Source organism: Hyaena hyaena, unplaced genomic scaffold (assembly GCF_003009895.1).
Source record: "Hyaena hyaena isolate Hyena2069 unplaced genomic scaffold, ASM300989v1 scaffold_542, whole genome shotgun sequence".
Taxonomy (NCBI): Eukaryota; Metazoa; Chordata; class Mammalia; order Carnivora; family Hyaenidae; genus Hyaena; species Hyaena hyaena.
In genome coordinates this window covers 1,064,214-1,071,316 of record NW_024081175.1, presented here as the reverse complement: position 1 = coordinate 1,071,316, position 7,103 = coordinate 1,064,214, and the positions used below count along the sequence as shown (strand labels likewise).

The following is a 7,103-nucleotide window of genomic DNA, read 5'->3' as shown; positions in this document are numbered from 1 at the left end:
AACTTCACTATATCCAAACATACCTCTCTGAAACCCATCACCATCATCAATAACTAAGATTCTGACCCTAATGACTATAACCATCCCATTTTCATACTTACCTTTGGTATAAGTGCTCTGCAATTACTATATTATATTTAGTTCATTGTCACCCATATTGCCCTTTTGCATTCATTTTGTCTGTTTTATTATTCCCATTTATACCAAATAAAATATTGCCTTTTTTAAAAAATCTCACCTATTTTTTAAGACTTATCTCTCACATCAAGCCTTTTCTGGCCCCTGTAACTGGAAGCTCTCTTGAGAGAGCCAGCATTGTCTGTGCTGCTCCTATGATGTATATCTTAACCTGCTTTCTAATTCTATGCAATGCCGTGGGTTTCATTTCCCTCACATAATCAGGGTTCAATAAATATTGGTTGAATGAACATTGGTAAATTGAATAACTTATATGGGGATGGCAAAAGAAACAAATGGTTAATCCTTTTACAAATAAACTTTTTTTAAAAATCACTCTACTACATAATTCATTTTAAATGCTATTTCTATCCATGTCTTGCCACTCCAGTGAATGAAGATGAAATTGTCAGCAATTTGGCCAGCTTCAGTTTTAAGCTAGCAGGATGTTATTAGAAATGATGATTGTGATATAGCCATAGTTCCCTGCATTCATTGTGGGAGGAAACTAATGCTTTATACCATATATGTTACTAAAGTCTGGATTTCTCTAATGAAACTTAAAGGAGAGGCACCTCTATAAGACTGGTTTATAAACCAATTCCAAGGTGGATTCTGAAGACCACAGATGGGAATTTTTGGTTTGTTTTCAAACGGTTCTGATATTCTTCATTTTGTCATGTTTTTCAGCTGCTACTGGTTATCCCTGCACTTTATCAAATAACATCCCCATTTCAATTGAGAATGAAGAGGTTCTTGGATAAAGAACTTGTAAAAATCAGGTACAATAATAAAGTCATGGATGATTCTCTGAATTTACTAAAATGAAATGCTGCCTATAAGTGCAATATAAGTACAACATCTTAGCCATATAAGATCATTATCATAAAGTAATCATCATGATTAAAAAAAAAAAAACCCTAATTGAATCATTATTCTTTCCAAAAGATCAGAATTCTAAGAATACTTCTCAGAAGCTCTCAAACTTAATATGGAGCAGGAAATATTGCAATGAGTCCTCAAGAGTGAGAAAAAAAGAAACAGTTGTGCTGTTCTTTCATTGTGCTTTTTAAATTTCATTATTCTTAACTATATAGTACTTAAGTGTGGTGAAGAATGTAGTCAGAGGGGAATGTATCTGTCAGCTTATTAGTATATGAAAAAGAATAGAAGTAAAAACAAAATAAGCATACTCAGTAGGTTATCATACTTCATAATTAGAACTTGAGCTATATATTCCCTTTTGAAACAAGTATAACAAAACAATAAATAAAAATTTCAAAGTGTGTATTTATGCCATAACTAAATAAAAGAAACTTGTAAGGAAATGAATAAAGCTAGATCTGTGATTTCTTATTTTTACTCCCTGAACATTACCAACAGCAAAATAATGCCCAAAATAGGCATATCATTTTGTAGCTGTATCTACAAGGACACAAATGATATTCTAATATTCAATCAGAAATATTACATATGTAAAAGTTACAGAAATCTAACACTAAACTTTCTGGTAGTTAAGATTTTAGTAGATTTTGTATTTTGTTACAAAATGTTTTGAGAAAGCGGAAGACTGGGTTCCTTTTAGACTTTAAGAGTTTCAATCTGGTCGGTGAGATAGACCATGCCTTTGAGATAAAAGTAGTCTTTGGTTAAGTATAAAATTTTTTTGGTCTGGTCAGTATAAAATTTTTAAATAATGTATAGAGTTTGAAAGTACTATGGATACCAAAAATGAAAAAGAAATTATAGACAACTCAATAAGAAGATGTTTGTTTAAAGGATCTATTGAGCTTGATTTTCCACCCACCAGATTAAAAAGTAAAAGGCCTAATTTTATATAATTATGGATTATATTTTAAGATGCTTTAATTTAGTCATTCTGTTTTTCAGTCTTCTCATATCTTGACATTGACTTCCATATTGACCTAAGTAAGCTACTACATCAGGAATAGTCTGATGTAGTAAGCCTTAGTGCCTTAAAACAAGACAAGTATGTTTCTTGCTCCTGTTACATGTACATCATTAGTTGGCTGGGGACTCTCCTGTACATTATCCTCATTTAGAGACTTTGGCTAAGGAAGAGGGTCTACCTCCATTCTTTCACAATTACTGTGAAAAAGGAAAAGGAAAATGTAAAATAAGCACAAAATATTAAAGCTTCTCCCTAAAAGTGATGTTTGTTACTTCTGGTCACATTACTTGACTAATGCAAAGGATATGGCCATGCTAACTTCAAATGGGATCAAAAATGATAATCCACTCATGTGCTCAGAAGGAGAAAAGTCTGACATATTTAAGACACTAATGAGTTCCACATTCACCTAGAAAGGATTGGAGATGTCAACTCTTTTAATTCATTCTCTGTTCAAACCAGATTTGAGTGTTGCTTCCTTTACTAGTTGTAGGACGAGAAAGATATCAATGGATGATAACTTTCTTCAAGGAAGAAATGTAAAAGAATATTATATGCAGCATTAGGATAAACTTTATTCTTCACTCATTTGTTTATGGAGTCATGTCTTCTTTTGCCCCAAAGGAGGCTATAATTTGTTAGGAAACATAGGTCTAGGCTCCATGAAACAACTAGAGGATGAGGCAGACTATCATATCATTCCAGTGAATGGTTATAGGCCACAAAATAAAATAAAAAAGGTAGGTGACATTAAGGAAAAGATCAGTGTTGAGTGAGTTAAGAAAATTTCCTTAAAGAAGATATACCATTAAATGAACATGAAATATTAGATTTAGGTTGATAGAAAGAAGCAAATAAGTTATTTCTATTAAGAGATACAGCAACTAAGAAGCCAGAAATAAGAATGAGCAAGGAGGAAGGAGAGATGAGACTTGCTCAACTGGAGTAAAAGGTGAGATTAAAAGTTGAAATGACACATTGGAATTAGTTTTCTGTGAATTTGAACACCAGGCTAAAACCTTTATATTTGACCTGATGGGAAGTAGTAAGAAACTGTGGATTCAACCAAAGTCAAAATAAAAGAGTGTTTTGAATTGTAGGAGTTTTAAGGGTACAGCTGAAGAAAAAATTCTGAAAAAGTTATATTTTGTTACAAAAATGTTTTGAGAAAGCGGAAGACTGGGTTCCTTTTAGACTTTAAGAGTTTCAATCTGGTCGGTGAGATAGACCATGCCTTTGAGATAAAAGTAGTCTTTGGTTAAAATTTTCAAGTATAAATTTGGTCACTCATGAAAACTCTCTAGAGATAGTTAAGAAAAATTAAGTCAACTATCCAAAAATGTTTTGGTTATTCTACCTGGAGATAAGAGATTGATTTAACTTATGTTACAATGATTAAAAAGACTCACACATATATCATAAAATATAAATATGTACATGTGCTACCTAATAAAAGAGCATACTGTGTTTTCAAGTTATGAAAAAATAAAAATTCATTTTATCCTATTAGTTAAAGGGTGAACTATAGTTTCGTAGGAAAAGCATGGTCTTTGAAAGGAAACATCTGGGTTCACATCGAGGTCTGCAACTTGATAGAGAAGTAGAGAAGGTTAAACTACTCTAGCTTCTAGAGCCTTAAATTCCTCACCTATAAAATGGCAATAATAAGGGTACCTAACTGGCTCACCCAGTAGAGCATGTGACTCTTCATCTTGGGGTAGTGAGTTTGAGCCCCATGTGTGGGTAGAGTTTACTTAAAAGTGTTTTTTAAATAAATAAATAAATAAGCAATAATAATTGGATCTACCTTAGAGTTGTCAATAAATAATGAAACGTATATAAAGTAGCTATATAATAGGTATAGTAGGAGCAATGGCAATAATTATATATAAGCAATTACTTAATATTATTGAATTCAGTTTAATGAAAATTTTCTATTTATAAAGGTTATAAAATTAATAAATCCTAATTTATTAATGGTTTACTGACTAAAATTTACCCCATAATTTTATTTATATTCTAGAAATAAGTAAAAAGAAGAAATATAGAAAAAAATAAAATTTAAGTCAGAAAATACTTAAGAAAATTTCTTAAGTGTTCATGATCCTTGATAGATTTTATTCTGTTCAACAGATGGCCACACCAAAGGCAGAAACTTTCATCAGTGACTATTCCCTAAAACTGTTTGTGGTGAACAGTGCAAACCTATTTTTCAGATGAGGAAGCTACACAAAGTAAGTAGCACCCAAGAAGTTAGTTGAAAATACAGTACTTTAACTCACGTCATTTGGTTTATATCACTGCGTTGACTTTGTTGTTCCTCAGTAGTTTTATAGGACCTTGCCTTTTAGAGGAAAAGTTATGGTTATGAGTGTGTCAGTCTTCAACTGTACCCCAAGGACCACATTTAGCCAACCTAAGGTCGCCGAGGATTTGATCACTTTCCAAAATTGTACTCCTGGTTCTTTCCCATATCTGCTCCATACACTGAGTATAGGAGACCTGAGAGTATGCTGATAAATAAAATGAAAATGACAAAATAAAATAGAAATGCATATTTAACAGCCTTAAGGTATTAATCATGAAATTTTAATTTGAATGGTCTTAAATTAAAATTACTAAATTTTAATCTGAAAAAAAATATATATATGCTATTGGGGCCTTTGAGTTAATTGAGTAGTAAGGTCTGATACTTCCTCTAACTGGTTAGAACAGTGCAGTGCGGTGCTAATATTTTTAGTCTGAGCAGTTATGAAAAAATGAACACTGGTAATCATTCTCCTGAAGTATTTATTTTGGTCGTTCCTTAAGAGATAGTTCAGAATTTCTGCTTTAGTAGAGAATCATCTACCCCATTACCACTTTGGCATCACTTAAAATGGAGTGTGTATGTGTGTGTGTTTAGAAAAAATCACTTAAGGTGACAAAGTAAATTCTTTGTTACTCAATTAGAGCAGGTAAGTATATGTGAAGGGACTTTTGGACAAATGCATTTGACAAGCCAGTGAGGAAAATAGACCTTTGTTACTAGACATGAGTGCTCTGTGCCTTACAAACAAACAAATGTATCCCTCCTAAAAATAAATAAATACATAAATAAAGAGAAAAGGAAAGGGAAAAAACACCGCAGCTTAAATGATAGGTTTTATAAATGTTCTGCTGTTTTACAGTTTTTCAGTTGAAACCACAGTTTCCTTTTTCTTCTTTCTACTTTTATACACACAGCCTAGAAGATGGACGTTTGGCAAGCCATAATAGACTGCTCCTTTCCCAGGTATCTCCTGCTTGTTTCCTTTATCTGTGAATAGGAAATGGCTTAAAGGCACCTGTGTGATGAAGGTCCCAGGGGCAGCTGCCTGACTACTGAATGCCTGATTATGTGTTAACATGCTTTGTCAGATATTGGCAGAATCTGTTCTCTTCTTTTGCCTTTTCAGCAAGGGTACCATTGACAGCCTGGCTACCCATTTATAGAAATGTTGTCCATCAAACTGTGAGGAAGGACAATAGTGTTTTTCTGTGGCCAGTGACTGTGGGAAACTTTTCTTTGGCTATTCAGGCAATTTTTGTAGCTTGCTCTGAAGAGGAGAGACTGATGAGTGCAAAAAGTACAATTAAGCAAAGCCAGACTTCAATTGAAGGCTCTAGTGTAGTCTGCTGTTCTCATTTTTTTTTTTTTTTTTTTTATTTAGAGGGGGGAAAACCCTATGGGTTTTCACGTTGCTGTGTGGCATTCAGCAGGGGGCTATTACAATCCTAAATTTTTTTTCTAGACCACCTAATTCTAAGTTAAAATTAAATGTAATGAGAGCCACTTGGAGTTCTGAATATTTTAAAGCATAATTCCCACAGAAGGGATTCGACCTAAACTGCAGTGAGCATCAGTTGGCTAATTATAGCTGCATTTTATATTACAGCAGGTGTCAGATGCAGTCATCTCAATAAAGTCCACATAATACTCGGGAAATAACAAAGACTTTTCTTTGAATGTGGGTACTAATTTCTGCTAGGTGTCATATGAGCCTTGATACTTCTTATTGGCATTAACAAGAGCACTGCAGCACTCAGAAATGCTTTTTGCTTGGGATGAATTGATACTGTAAAGCACTTACCAGTCAGACTTGGCAGATGTCAGTAGTTAATACTAATGTTGCAGAGGTCGGAATATAATGCAAAGAGTCTTATGTAAATACTCTTAGATGATGGGCTGGTTTTGAGAAGGCGCCTGAGCACTGCACCAACTCACTTAATGAAAGTTAAATAGATAGCAGTGGGGTATCTGCTTTTACTTTGGCTCCTGCTTTATTGCAAGTCCTCCAGAAGTGAAGGGCAGATGGTAAGGCAGTAAACTAGGTGAACAAAATACAATGGACTTGTATAAGGACTTGTTATGTTCACAGCACTTTCCTTGAACTTGTGTGGGTGATTTAAATGACTAAAGTTATAGGTCAAAAGCATGCCTGAAGATAAGGGCTCCTGTGCATATCCCACAGATAAAAAAATAAATAAATTTAAGTTAGAAAATGTCTGCAGTTGAAATGCAGGTAGACAATGGATGAGGCAAGACAAAAGTCACTTTAAAATCATGACAATTGTTCCACACTGCTCCATACTTTTAGGAGTTTCACAATTTGTCTAACCTATTATAGTACATTGGATCACAGCAAATGAGACCAAAACAGAAGACCTATTAAAATCTTATTACAAAATACCGACTGAGATAAGACAAATGTGAACTTTATACACATTCCATTCTGGGATCAACACTTTTAAATCTAATTCAGAGCTAACAAAGCAAAGGCAGTTGTCCCTAATTATATCTCCCAAAACAGCATCAGGTCTCATTTTGGCAGGTTACAGTTTATATACATCTCATAGCAGATTCTGTAGGGTGCTATCAGCAATTAGGCAGGAATTACCTTCAGGAATTTAATAATCATTTAACATTGGTTCATTTAGCATGAATGAACACTGGTAGGAGCAAAGGACTGGTAAGGCCCAGAAATAAAATCTA

General features: G+C 33.7%; 1 long non-coding RNA gene across 1 annotated transcript; it reads left to right on the top strand.

Annotated features, from left to right (window-relative positions):
• Positions 1-896: 896 nt before the first annotated feature.
• LOC120247706 lies at positions 897-5,363 on the top strand. The gene is made up of 3 exons (XR_005532393.1): positions 897-959; positions 4,223-4,323; positions 5,315-5,363. It is a non-coding gene; the product is annotated as an uncharacterized LOC120247706 (long non-coding RNA).
• Positions 5,364-7,103: the final 1,740 nt, after the last annotated feature.